The 13879-nt window shown below is 47.1% G+C and overlaps 1 protein-coding gene across 1 annotated transcript in view; it reads left to right on the top strand.

Moving 5' to 3' along the window:
• Positions 1–13879, top strand: part of Cad87A (cadherin 87A) — a 168432-nt gene that overhangs the window by 115933 nt on the left and 38620 nt on the right. The window lies entirely within an intron of this gene.

Raw genomic sequence — 13879 nt, 5'->3', positions numbered from 1 at the left:
GGTAAAAGTTTCACCGCGGGAGGTTCAGCGAAACAGCGCGTTCGAGCGAAAGCTCTTCGGGATCTGGAAACTTTTACGGGGAACGGAGCGACGACGGCGATGACGACAACGACGAAGACGAGGACGATGGGCGACGACAGGGGTGCGAGATGCTAAATGGTGACGACAGTGGCACGTGGGAAGGCTCGCCAAACGTAGTTTGCGAAGCCACATAGGTTTGCATTTCGAGGGGGGCGGTGGTTGGCGAATCGTTTAATTGTTTCACCGGCCGCTGTCCGTTTAGCCGAGATGGGAGAAGTCCGGAAGCGGAAGCTGGAAGGGGACTTCCGTTTCCTGTTTTTTTTTTTCTTTTTTTTTTGTGGCAAACACGAGAGGAAGATGTGCGTACAATCGGATGCTTGAAAACTATCGGTATTTACAGTCCGATGTTATATATTTAAGTTAGAGATGTGCGAACTATTTGAATTCGAATCGAATCGAATCTAATGTAATTCAATTCGATTCGAATCTGAATCCCTATGATTCGAATCCGAATAATTCGAAAATGTCGAATCGAAGATTCAATTACGAATCAAATATATTAGCGTGCATTATAGTATTTGCATGCATCAAGTACAAAACGAGACATCTGGGCCTGTATGTTTGAACCCTTAACTTGTAATTAACTTAACTTATAATTAATAACTTAATTATAAATTGCTTTAAATATTTAAATATATATTTTACTTTAAGATGATATTACAATATCATCAATATCCCCTTTCATATTAAAACCTTCCATCATTGTGTGCATGTTTAATAGTCATGTTAAATTTTTTATTGATTCGATTCGATTCGAATTCGAATGAAATTTCATAGATTCGATTCGATTCGAATTAAAAAAATGAGATTCGATTCGATTCGATTCGACATAAAAATTCTTGATTCGCACATCTCTAATTTAAGTTCAAGTTTCAAGTTCATCGTCAGATCCTCCGTAGTCGATGAAACGATCCGCACCTGGAACCTGAAGATGAAGTTGAGGCGATTTTTAAAATCCGACTGTATAAATATCAGTCGCAATTTGGACGGATTTTTGCGCGACTCTTTCAGCCTTTGAATTAAGACTTTTTCATGCGTGTCGCGCGAGGCGGATTGGTAAAAAATATGAGACCCCGAAGCGGCGCTTTCCGGATAGTGAGGGTTAATGGTCGCAAGACTTTTAGCTCGATGAGTTTCGCGACTCTCTTCAAGCCTGCTCTTGAATTATCGCCGACTTACGACGCCCTCTTTCCGTGTTGCTTTAATTCCATACGACCATACTATATCCTTTTTGCCATTTATCTCGGTGGCGATTTCTTGCGACGCGCCGACACTCGACGACGCGCGACGTGTGTAGCGTCACGAGAGCGCAACGACGACAGCTGTTCAAGCCGAAGAAGATGGTATTCTTACTCAGCGTCGCGCAAGTCGCACCGTGGCAAGTCGAATTAACGGCTCGGATCGAGATCGAGATGGTCGGAAGAACGCAGAACTGCCAACGGCGGGATTTACAGTCTGTAAAGTAAGAGCGTGTACGGCATAAATGGCAGTTGGCTTCAAATATCGTCCTAGTTCTTTTGTGAGCCGATAGATGAAATCTTTGTCGTGAATGCTTTGTTGCTCACAAAAGATTCAGTTGACGTCGAACGCTAACCTGAGAAACACGTTAACCGCCATGAGTGCCGCATCGCGTTACGAGGCTGTGTTCCTTTGTTCCCACACCAAAGGACCAAAAATGTCATATGCGGAGTGGCTGCTAAGTACCAAAGGGAAAGTCAAAATCGTTCGTCGCTAAGTGGGTTCAGCAATATAAGAAGATCAAAAATGTCGATGACTTGGCAGAACGTGGCTCGATAGGCAAAGTGACGCCGAATATGGGAAAAAAAAATTGTGAATTTGTTTAAGCGGAGCCCGACCTTAATGCTTAAAATTTATGAGAAGTGTTTGTTGCCGACTGCTGAACGATGCTTCATAAAAAGAAACGAGGACTGGATCTTCCAGGAAGACAACGACCCAAACGAAACACCGGAGCAAGCTTTGCACCGAATGGAAAGAGCAGTCTGGCATCGTCACACTTGATTGGCCATCGCAGTCGCCAGATGCAAATCCCATTGAAAATCTGTGGGCATATCTCAAGCACAAGCTTCGAGGAAAAAGAGTGTGCACTTTGAAGCAGCTGACACGACAAATTCGTCTCATTTGGAGGTCTTTACCGAACGAATACGCAGTCAACTTAGTGGAAAGTATGCCTCGGAGATGCCAGGCAATGATCAATGTCGCTGGTGTGACTGGACTCATTAATTAATGGTATAGCATTTTCCTTCTCATGGAGTACAACGAATCCATGTACTCAAAAATCATTAAAAATAAATCTTTCTGCACATTAACCCGCACACGCTCTTACTTTACAGACTGTACACGCGTTTTTAATACCGCAGCATTTTGATGTAAATATTCTGCAGAGGGGAGGGGGAGAGGAGGAAAGAGGAGGAGGCTTGATTTCCCTTTGTCCCTTTGTCGAAGATTTATTCCCCGAAAGATGTTGCTTCTCCAAGATTTTTCAGAGATTAATTTCCCGAGGGGCTGCGTTGCTCATTCGAGACTGGGAAATGCTCCATTCGTTACCGAAGTTGTTCAAGTGTGACTCGGTCGTCCCAACTTGGGCAAAATTCAAGACGCAGCCGCGTTACACCGAGAAAATAGCGAGTCTCCCTCCGCGGATTATATACCGCTAAGGTAAAAAAATGGCTCTCTTCCTTCCCAAACGTCTCGTCCGATCGGATCAAAGCCCGAAGAGCGTCAGGAAGAGAGAGAGAATCCCGTCGGCGCGTCTCCGGTGACGGTGATCATCGATCGCGGTAGGACTTGAAGTACAAACGCGCGCGGCAGCATCCGCAGAGGCTGAGAGATTATCGGCCTGATTAACCGACGCCGCGATATTGGAGATCTGATCAGCAAGTGCGAAAGCGCGGTTTGATTAGCGTGGAGAAATAGCTGCTCGGCGTACAGCCGCCGTTCCTCACCTGTTGTCGAACGCGAGCTCGACAATCCGCGCACGTACTTTTCGTCTCGAAGTGACAAGAATCGCAAGGTCGGAACGACCGAGCTCGAGTACCGAGAAGAAGAAGGGAGAGGAGGGGGAGAGAGAGAGAGAGAGAGAGAGAGAGAGAGAGAGAGAGAGATTCGTACGTGACAAGGGTGAAGGTTCGCGGACACGCAAGTCGAGGAGGAGCGGAGAACACTCGGATGCTCTCTCGAACTAATTATTTTTTATCTCGGACAGGTTCTCCGAGCAGGACCCAATGGCCGACGCGACGGCGCGGCGCGGCGGCAGCGGGGCTTTCTTTTGTAAGTGGACGCGATTAATTCCGCGCGCGGAACGTTACCCTGGGGGCCTCTCGTCTCTCGCTCGAAGCGAAACCCCGTCCGCATCCGCTTCCTCCCCCTTCCTCCTCTCATCTATCTCTCGTGTTCTCATAGTTCCCTCCGTAGCAGGATTCCTCCGACGAGTCCGAAAAGCGCCTCCGCCATGCAAATCCGCGCGCGAGCGGGGACTCCCCATTAAGCCTGCTCGGATTTTGCCGACCGACAGCTCCTTCGGATCGCTCCTGCGCGGTCCTGCTGCTTCCTTCAACGACCAACGTGGACGCGCGTTTTTTTTTCCTCTGCTCCCCTCCCCCACCACAGACGTCCGAAAATAGCTGCTATGGGCTGCGAAGGGAAAAGGATGATGCGGGGGGAGGGGAGGGGGGGGGGTTGGGAAGTAACGTATTGCTTGTGTGTGTAACGCCGTTCCGATTAACTGTCTTCTTTCCTCAATTGTGTCCTCGATCGAAGGAGCATTGCTTGCTCCGTTTTGCACACAAGATTGTCCTCGTTAACATAACATAACTGTAGTAACACTTGCTGCAGAAGAGAGGCTTCCGCCTGCCAGGCTGTTTCCTGCCGTGCGGTTACAGTAACAAACACCGAGCACTTTGCTTTCGGTGTAACGAACGCAATCTTGTTTCACCTCTTTTCCGCCATGGGTGGATCCCTTTTGGGGACCGCTCTTTGCGCTTTCCGTTTGTCTTCCCCCGAAATTCCCATTTCGGCTTTCCCCATGTTTCCGTGCGGTTTCCGTGGTCTTTGGTTTAATCGCAAATCGAGGTAAACGCCTGCTCGTCGGGCGTCCGAAATGAATAAGTTGCAGACAGTGCGACGTTGCGCTCGATACATTAACTAACGTTATATTTGAGAATGCGTCGCAAGTTGCAGACGTTTTGCGCGTATGTCGCGAGACGCAGCAATGCCGGGTAATAAATATACGCTACCTCCTTACGAAAGTGATTTTCCGCTGAGATTTATCGAGCGGGAAAGGAGATAATATCGAGAAAGAGAGAGAGAGAGAGAGAAAGGGAGGGAGGAGGGGGGAGGGACCTCGGTCTCCGATCTTGTTTGTGTAACATCAATAAATATCATTTGTTCGTCGAGTCCCGCGTCAGTGGTCGCACGCATTGAATGATATCGGCCGATAACTCGTCTCGCACATAATACACCCTCGGATCGATCAGTGGGTACTGTTACGCAGAGAGAACGATTTAGTGGGATCTAACAAATGCTTATTTGGAATAGTCGAAATAAATGTTTCGATTGATCGAAGAAAATTTTGTTTGACGCAACAGAAACATTCCGTCGGAACTAGGCTGCAACGAAATATTTTTGTTGCAGCGTCAAACAGAACTTCGTTCGATCAATCAAAACATTTATTTGGACTATTCCAAATAAGGATTTGTTAAATTCAACTAAATCGTTCTCTCTGTGTAGGTACTTGAATAAGTTTCCGCCGTTTACTGATAGATGATGTTAGCAGTACTGTGTGCGTGTAGTTTAAGATGGTAATACATCCATATAGAAGTACTACAATCATGGTTTAATATTCAGTATTGCCATTTGATTGCGGTGTAAACAACGGATTTTCTACTGCATTGAAAATGTCGAATTTTCTGCCGACAGAATAGCATTTGCGGGAGATCTTACTCCGTTATTTCATTTTAAAGAACAGTGCAATTGAAAGTTATCGCTCGCTCGTGGAACATTATGGTGACAATGCTCTGTCTGAAAGAAGTGGAGAATGGTTTCAACGGTTTAAAAATGGCGACTACGACGTGAAAGACAAAGAACGCTCTGGTGCATCAAAACAGTTTGAAGACGAAAAGTTGGAAACATTACTGAACGAAGATCCACATCAAACGCTTAAGGAATTGTCAGAATCGTTAAATGTCGATGAATCGACCATAAGCAAACGCTTAAAGCTAAATAGGATTTATTCATACAACAAGACTACTGGGTGCCACATGTTTTGAAAGACAGAGACGTTGAAAAACGTTTAACCATGTGCGAATTATTGTTTCAAAGACAGAAAAGAAAGTCATTTCTGCAGCGAATCGTTACTGGCGATGAAAAATGGATTCATCACGATAATCCAAAAAGAAGAAAATCATGGGTAAAGCCATGGGTCAGCCATCAAAATCAACGACAAAACGGGATATTCATGAAAGAAAGGTCATGCTGAGTATTTGGTGGAATCAAAAAGGTGTGATATACTACGAGCTGCTGAAACCGAGTGAAACCATCACTGCTGATCGCTATCGAGAAGAAATAGTCAATTTTTGAGTCGATCATTGAAAAAAAAAAACGTGGAGAATGTGCCAAAAGGTATGGACAAAGTCATTTTTCAACATGACAATGCTCGAAACCGCATGTAGCGTGACCGGTTAAGGAAACATTAGAACTGCTCGGATGGGATGTGTTACCTCACCCGCCATATTCACCGGACCTTGCGCCATCGGACTACCATCTGTTTCGATCGATGCAACACGGTCTTTCGGAGCAGCATTTCACTCCTGGTGAGGATATCAAAAACTGGCTCGATGAGTGGATCAGCTCAAAAGAGCAACATCTTTTTTTATCGCGGAATTCATTTGTTGGCTGAAAAGTGGCAAAATGTTATAGCTAACGACGGAAAACACTTTGAATGATGTATCGTTTGTTCTTCTTATTTTACTAAGTTATATAAATTTGAGCGAGAAACGGCGGAAACTTATTCAAGTACCTGATACTTGCTTATCTCTCGCTGCAAACAGCCGACGTAAGTTCCCATTGTCGAGAAACTTTCCGAACGACCGGCCGTAATATTGATCTTTTTCGTGCAATTATTTCCGCTTGCTCGACAAGCGACCGCAGGCGAGCGGTCTTCATTTTCCGTGCTTCATTTCCCTTGCTTCCGCTGCAACTTCACGCGTTGACTCGCGAAAATTCCGCGGGGATTTATCGCAGATAAATCGGAAATCTCTCGCTCGTCTAAACGCTAAATCGGTCTCGTCTCGGCAAGCTTGCACCCCGCATAACGCATCGGGCACGTTGATCGGTCCTGTCGAGCTGGGACCGGTATTAGGATTCCGCATTGTTTCGCTCCGACGGTGTATCGTGAAACTTGTTACACGATGTACTCGGGACACAAAAGCTGCGGCCGGTAGCACGGTACGTGGAGATAATCGCGTCAATTATTTTTCCACCGCGCGACGTATCTCTATCGCGCGCCTTCGCTCCTTACAATGGCAATTCACGCGTACGATCTTGCAACTTTGCATCGCATTGATTCCGACTTCCATTCAGTTGCATCGGAAACGTATCACAGAATATCTGTATCGCGAGTACGTATCTCCAGGCCTTTGTCTATAGTGGCCTCCCGTCGATTCCCGACGATAAATTGTATATGAAGCCCATAGAAGCGAATAGATTTGATTCCAGAGCTGTCAGATAAGCGAAATTCATGGAGGCTTCGAGAGCCGGAGAGAAAGTACCAGAAAGAGAGACGGAGAAGCGGCGGGGCGGGAGAGAGAGAGAGAGAGAGAGAGAGAGAGAGAGAGAGAGAGAGAACGCGCGATTGCATCGGCTATTTATTTTCCTGCATTCGCAATAAAATCTCGTAAGTAGTACAAGTCGATCGCAGTGCCGCCTCAATTCCCTTCCTCCTCGGCGGAGCGTTTCGACTCGTGTAAGTCGATTCCGCTCGCTGGCGACAGGATTAACGAGCGGTAGAAGCGAACCTCCCAGTTTCCCGAATATTCTCTACGCGCGTCCGTTGCATCTTCATTATCACCGATTACCCGTTACTACTACTGTGATCAAAAAGTATCCGAACTTTATTTTTTTTAAATCGCGGGTGTAAACTGTAAATCAAATCCGTTTGCTTTTCTTAAGTTGGTACACACGTCCTTCACATTTGGCGAAAAAATCATGGCGTTCCTTCAAGCCGTTCGAAAGTGGCAGTTGTTTATATCAGTGAAGATTGTTGTGCGCGGCGATTTTTACGACGTCGAAAAATATGGAGCAAAGAATTTGTTTGAAATTTTGTGTCGCGAACGAAGTTTCGTTCACAAACGCGAATTCAGAATGTTGCAAAAAGCTTATGGCAATGGTCGTTTATCGAAAACAAGTACGTTTGAGTGGTTTGAGAAGTTTCAAGAAGGACGAGAATCCGTTGAAGACGACCCACGCTCTGGAAGACCATCAACGTCAACGGATGACACTCGCATTGAGAAAGTGAAAGAATTGCTGCTCCAAGATCGTCGATTGACTGTGCGAGAGATAGCGGATGAAGTTGGAATATCATTTGGATCATGCCAGCACACAATCCGTAAGAAACGACCGGAATTGTGGGAAAACAACTCGTGGATTTTGCATCACGACAACGCACCATCGCATACCTCGACACTTGTGCGTGAATCTCTGACAAAAAACTCAACGAATGTCGCTCCGCAAGCACCGTATTCACCAGACATGGCCCCCTGCGACCTTTTCCTGTTCCCCTTACTGAAAAACCACTTCGCGGACAGCGTTTCGAATCGATTGAGGACATAAAAAAAAATCGCTGCGTTGAATTAAAGGCTATACTGTCTGCTGCGTATGAGCGATGTTTCCAGGACTGGATCAAACAAAGCTATCATGTGTGCGTTGCAAGCAATGGGGACTACCCCGACTGGAAATTTTCATCAGGTTCACCCAACATTGATAAGGACCTGATAGGATGAATGAAAGGTAATCCTAAGTAAGTCAGTCCTCGCAATGTCCTAACGACAAATGAGTAAGAAAGACCTTTATAAGGTTACAATGATTGGGCCCACATTAGAACCTTAATGTACCAACCTAGTGTATGATATAATAATATGGTTCAGTTAATCAGGTCCTTGTCGGGATTTTATTCATTGTACCTAATATGATTTGCACTATCAAGTTTTAACAAAACAATTTTTGGGTGTCATTTCCAAATATAAAGATGTTTGCATTGAAAAAACACTTCAGATCACTTGAATACGTATATTTGTATAAAATGCTATAGAAACTATCCTTTTTTTAGCAGTCAATAAATAGTTGTAAAATTAACGTGACATGCAACTATTTTCTCTTTAACACTTTATTACCTCATGTCTCGTCACCTTGTGATACTTTATGATCTTATGATATTCATTTGATGTTTCTTTCCCGAAACATTTTACAAGTATGCTCAAGCGATTTAAAATATTATTTCATACACATATCTTTTTATTTGGAAATGACATGAAAGAATTCTCAGCGTGTCATTTCTTATTTCTAATGTCATCATCCAATATAGCGGTGGCGAGTAATCGGGAGCCATAATTTGAAAAAAGAAAACGTAATAAGGATTCCATAAAGTAACTCAATAAAGACTATGAATCCGTACTAAGGTTCTGATATCCACGCTGCGTTACATGACTTACTAGGACCCGATAGTATTATTGGGATCTGATGTCCAAACGAGGTTAACCTGATCAGGACCATGGGATAAATTTCTAGTCGGGACTTTGAAGGAGAAGATATCAGAATTTTCACGATTGAATTGTAATTTTGACTTTTAAAAATAAAGTTCGGATACTTTTTGATCACAGTAGTACTAATCATGTATTATTCAATAACAATGCGGAAGCCGTAGCACGCGCGTAGCGGCCGAGCCTCGCGCTGAGCGAGTCGGTATAAAACGCGGTGGATATCTCGCGGGGATCCGGCGCAATATCGCGGCACGTCGAAACCAGCTTGCGAAGGAAGGAAGCAAGGAAGCTGCGCTGCAGCTCAAAGAAGGGGTTGGCACTCACGCACCGCTCGTACGGCTGCAACGAAGCTCTCAAAGCGCGGCTGGCGGAGTCGTGTGTGGCGGAGCAACGGTATACAGGGTGTCCGTATACGACGTGTACATCCACTTGTACTTGGAGGGAGCGTCTCTCTGGGACGAAGCACGTACGCCCGCTTCAGTCGACAGGAACACTCGCTCAACGTAGAGTCAGGATCCGCTCTAAGCTCGAGTGAAACATTCACCCTTGCGACTTGGAGCGGCGGTGTTTTCGCTGCGAGTGAAAATCACCGCCACTTGACACTCGTTTTCGCTGAAGAGGAGACTCTGCTTCGAGGGATCTCGAGATATTTCATGTCCCAATCATTTGGTCGTGCTTGCGTTTTCGGTCAGTCTGATGGGTCCTGCCTGCGCGCGAGCGGACTTGCGCAGACACCTTGTATATACGGAGAGCGCATAAAACCCCAACCACCACATCTATCCTTGAGATTCACGGCGACGAGGTGGTTGGCCGCGCGTGCGCACCTTATTTGGCAATACACCGTCGCGAGCTTTCAAGCGAATTGCATTAACAAGTCTAAAATAATCCCAGGCCGGCAGCCTTGCTCGATGCTGGAAAAGAATTTAGTCTCCACCTCGTTTCTTCCGGCGAAACATCCTCATCCCCCCGTCGTCTCTCTCGCCCCAGTAGCGAAGCGATGTCGGATGCGAAGCCCCCGGCCGCACAACCCCCGGCTCTGTGGAAGATTATCGTGCGATTTGGGGATACAGGTTGCTCCAGATTCCCCGGCCTCTAATTGCGGCGAGCATGTCGAGCGATCACGTCGGGAGCAGGACGTGCGAATCCGTGCGAATTCTTTTTCTGTGAAAGACTCGTCGCTTTTCTATTCAATTCCACCCTGTGGAGGGTTACCGAGTCTGGCGTTAGGAAGGAGACGGGAAGGTCTTGCTGGATGTCTGAAGAGCTATATCGAATCAATATGTCAATGTCTTTGACATTTGGCATTGATGATTTCATGCATGAAACCTGCCGAAGCGTTTCGGAAAGAGTGGAGAATTCCGTTCTAGACACAGTCAGGTTCAATCGCACCCTCATCTCGTCACACGTCGTCAAGATCACTTTGACGATCCAGGTGATCCCCAGAAAGTCGCAGATGTCGCTCGTCGTTCAGGTCAGATCAAGACGAAAGAAGTTCGACGCGACGAAGGTATACTTGTTCGATCACGCGCGTACAAGGCACAAATAAACGTGCGGGCGGCGGAGAGGCTTCATTCGACGGTACGTCCCAGCGATATGTCCTACGATCCCTTACGTTATAGCCGAGAAGAGATCCCTTCTTCCTCCTCTCATGTAAATTCATCGGCCGACTCGCCGTGCGAAAGTTCGACCCCCCGCGAAATTTCGGCGCTACAACCTGAAGGAGCGGCCGCGCCCGCTCCTTCTCTCTTTCCGCTCCTTCTTCTCTTTTTCTCCCCTTCGAGACCAACTTCTCTCCTTTTTCTCTTCCTTCTCTCCTCCTTCCTTCCCTCCCCTCCCCCCGCCCGTCCCGGCTCGAAGCCTTTCAGCCTTTTTCATTCGCTTCTTGCAAGCAGTTTTGGCGAAGCACTTTGCTCGATGGCGAGACGAGACGAGACGAAACGGCCGCCTCTACCGAAAATCCGATTTCCGTCACGAGCAAGCTTAAGGCGGTCCGTCGATACGGCAGGATTACTCGTGTAACCGTGGAACGCTACTCCATGAGGACTATTTCAAGAATTCCTCTCTCTTTCTCTCTCTCTCTCTCTCTCTCTCTCTCTCTCTCTCTCTCTCTCTCTCTCTCTCTCTCTCGGAAAGGAGAGGAAGGTTATCGCGCGACGATAAATTAATTATTGGGCATCTTAGCGGCGCGCGATAAGGCGGAGGAACTTGTTAATTTCCCGCCCCGCTGAAAGTACCGCAATTTTACGGCGATTAATCTTACACAATGTTACACGGTTTTTATACCTTAATTATGCATCGTCTCGACGCAATGCAGTATATTTTAGGAGCGAAAACGCGTCTTGCCGTGCCGCGCATCGCCGAGCCACCGTTAATTGATTATATTTTGCGAAGTATATCGCACGCCCTTCTGTTAGTCGTAAATCCCCTTCAAGATCAGGACGATATATATATATCTCTCTAATATGGCGACGAGACGGAAATTAAAAAGGATGGAATCTCTTTTTGGATTGTCGCTTGGAAAGACGCGTGTTGCGACCTTGTAATTCAATCTCTCTCTCTCTCTCTCTCTCTCTCTCGCGCGTAAATCCCCCCAATCGGAAGCGACAATATTTTCGAGCAGTTCGAGAAATCGAGCCGAATCCAACTAGAAATGTTCCACGCGGTCAATTACATCAGGAGGCACGAAATCTGCACATTTTACAACATCCGCAAGGCGCGTGAATCGCGACGCCAGCACATTTGACTCGTGGATGAAACGTGGTTAATGGCTCCTTCTTTACGCCACTCCTTTTAGGACCGCGCGCGAATCCTTTGAGTGGCGAACGGAACCACGGATTCGTAATAGTTCCCTTTATTCCCGCCTTTTACGAGACGCGCATTCCTCCGCGCGTCGAGAGAGATAACAACGCGGGGCCTTCGATGGATTTACATTCGTGTCTCGGTAGAGGTAAATTCCTCCCGGCAGGACGAGACGCGCGCCAGTTAATTTATGTACGGCTTAACGTCGTGACATTTTATTAATCTTCCATATTACCCGCGGCCGCAGAGCTCCGCTCCGCTCGGCTTTAATCCGCGGAAAATATCCGGGCGATTTCTTCGCGTCTCACATGCGAACGTTATTCCTTGATGGGAAAACGATTAATTCACTCGCGACTGGATCGTCGGCGGCGTTCAAGGGGAAGTAATAATTTAGCGCGATGAAAAGTGCAAGGATTTATTGTGCGATGATGAGCGTTATGTATTGTGACAAGGGGGAACACAGCCCGACCGACGGCATCGATTGCGATCGATATCGGTATTTGTCAAGATTATGCGGACACACACACATACACCGGGATGATGTAGAGCCGGGTATCTATGTGCTACTAAAGATTTATTTCCGTTCAATCGAATTTCCAGACGCCGTAAAGTTCCACCATTTTCAATTTCACGACGTCGCATTAATCTTTCATATTACCCATGCGCGTCTGTGCCGCATTCATTCACATTTAATGCATGATGGGAGATTAATAATTCATTACGATGGAGGTATGAGGAAGGTTCCCAGGGATTTATGACGTGTGTGTATCGTGTATATGCATACACGGCGCCTGAATGAGGTGCATGAATGAGTGTGTGTTAAGGTAATTAAAAACAAAAAGATAGGTTGGTAATTAGTGGCAAGTAGTGGGGTCACCGCGTCCAAGCCGCATCTTGAAAAATAAAAACCGGGACATTTTTGCAAAGTGGAGGACACGAAGGAGGTCGCGTCGCGAGGTGTGCACATTTTATTGGAGATCACGTAGCGGCCTAAATAAACGTAAAATAAAAGTTGTGTCATTCCCGAGTTTTTTTTCTCGTGAGGAATCGATATCGCGGTATATTTTCGAAAAGCCGTGTAACAACTCTCCACGTGTCGACTGCATTCAAATTACTTCAATTAATTCAAATCGCATCATACATCGGTAATGTATAAAACAATTGAGACAAAATTTGTCAATATTCACGGGGGTTTTTCTCTCTTTGAACACGTGCACTGTATTTCTTTGTCTCTCCGAATATTTCGACAAATTGTAAGATCTTATAATTTCAACACAAGTTCGCGGGGAGAGGAGAGGGGGAGGGGGAGGGGGCTTAACGACAGTCCCGACCGGTGCGTAACAAATTACCCCCCGCGCAAATTCGCATCGCGATCGGATCTCGCGACACGACAAGAACGCGAAAGCAGCCCGTGGGAGGAGAGGGGGGGGTTATATCGCCATGCAGGGTTGGTACGATGTCTCGTCGCCGCCCGATTTCCGTATTTACGAGCGGCGCGTGCAGCTCGCGCAAAAAGTCCGGGCTCGTTACGGCGGCACGGTACAGTCACGGCAGGGTAATGGCAAAAATTCCAAGCGACCGTCGTGAATCCGCGACGAGGACAACGACGTCCTGCGATGCGAGTGGGACCTTTCCCGAGGAAAGGAACGGAATCGCGATCGTGTGCATCGTTATTCCCTTAACGATTATCGTCATTCCTGGAGAAGGAGGACGACGCTCTCTCCTCGCCGTCACCGTCGCTGTCATGGTCGTTGTGGTCGTCATAGCCGTCGTCACGAGAACAGAGAGGCGTGGAAGAGCGCAGCTGCGACCCCGCCGGTACCTTCACCCCGACGAATGGATCCGTAAAAAAGGATGGAGCGAGCCTCGTTGACCGACCTTAAAGTCTGCGATGTATCTATTAGGTCCGCTACAATTTCCGGCCGCGCCGGAAGTTCGGCAAAGAAAGTTTCCGCGGTGGAGGTGGCGAAACGGCGGGGAGTGTGGGAGGAGGGAAGCCAGGTAGGCAGGCAGGCATTTCGTTCGTCTCAACTTGGTAATAGTTTTACGACTTTTCGGGCTTACGAGGTCGAGACCTCCGCCTCGCATCGAATTAGCGGTCAGGGACCTGCAGCGCTTCTTTGGCGCTCCCGAAGTGCCGTGACCCGCCGCGAACAAAGTTTATCCGACGTCGCTCGGATGGGGCGTGATAGTATATACAAGGTAACCCCCGGCTAGTGCACCGCCAT

Source organism: Harpegnathos saltator, unplaced genomic scaffold, assembly GCF_003227715.2.
Source record: "Harpegnathos saltator strain DR-91 unplaced genomic scaffold, Hsal_v8.6 scaffold38, whole genome shotgun sequence".
Lineage (NCBI taxonomy): Eukaryota > Metazoa > Arthropoda > Insecta > Hymenoptera > Formicidae > Harpegnathos > Harpegnathos saltator.
The sequence above is the reverse complement of the archived record's forward strand: the minus strand, read 5'-3'. Positions and strand labels throughout refer to the sequence as shown.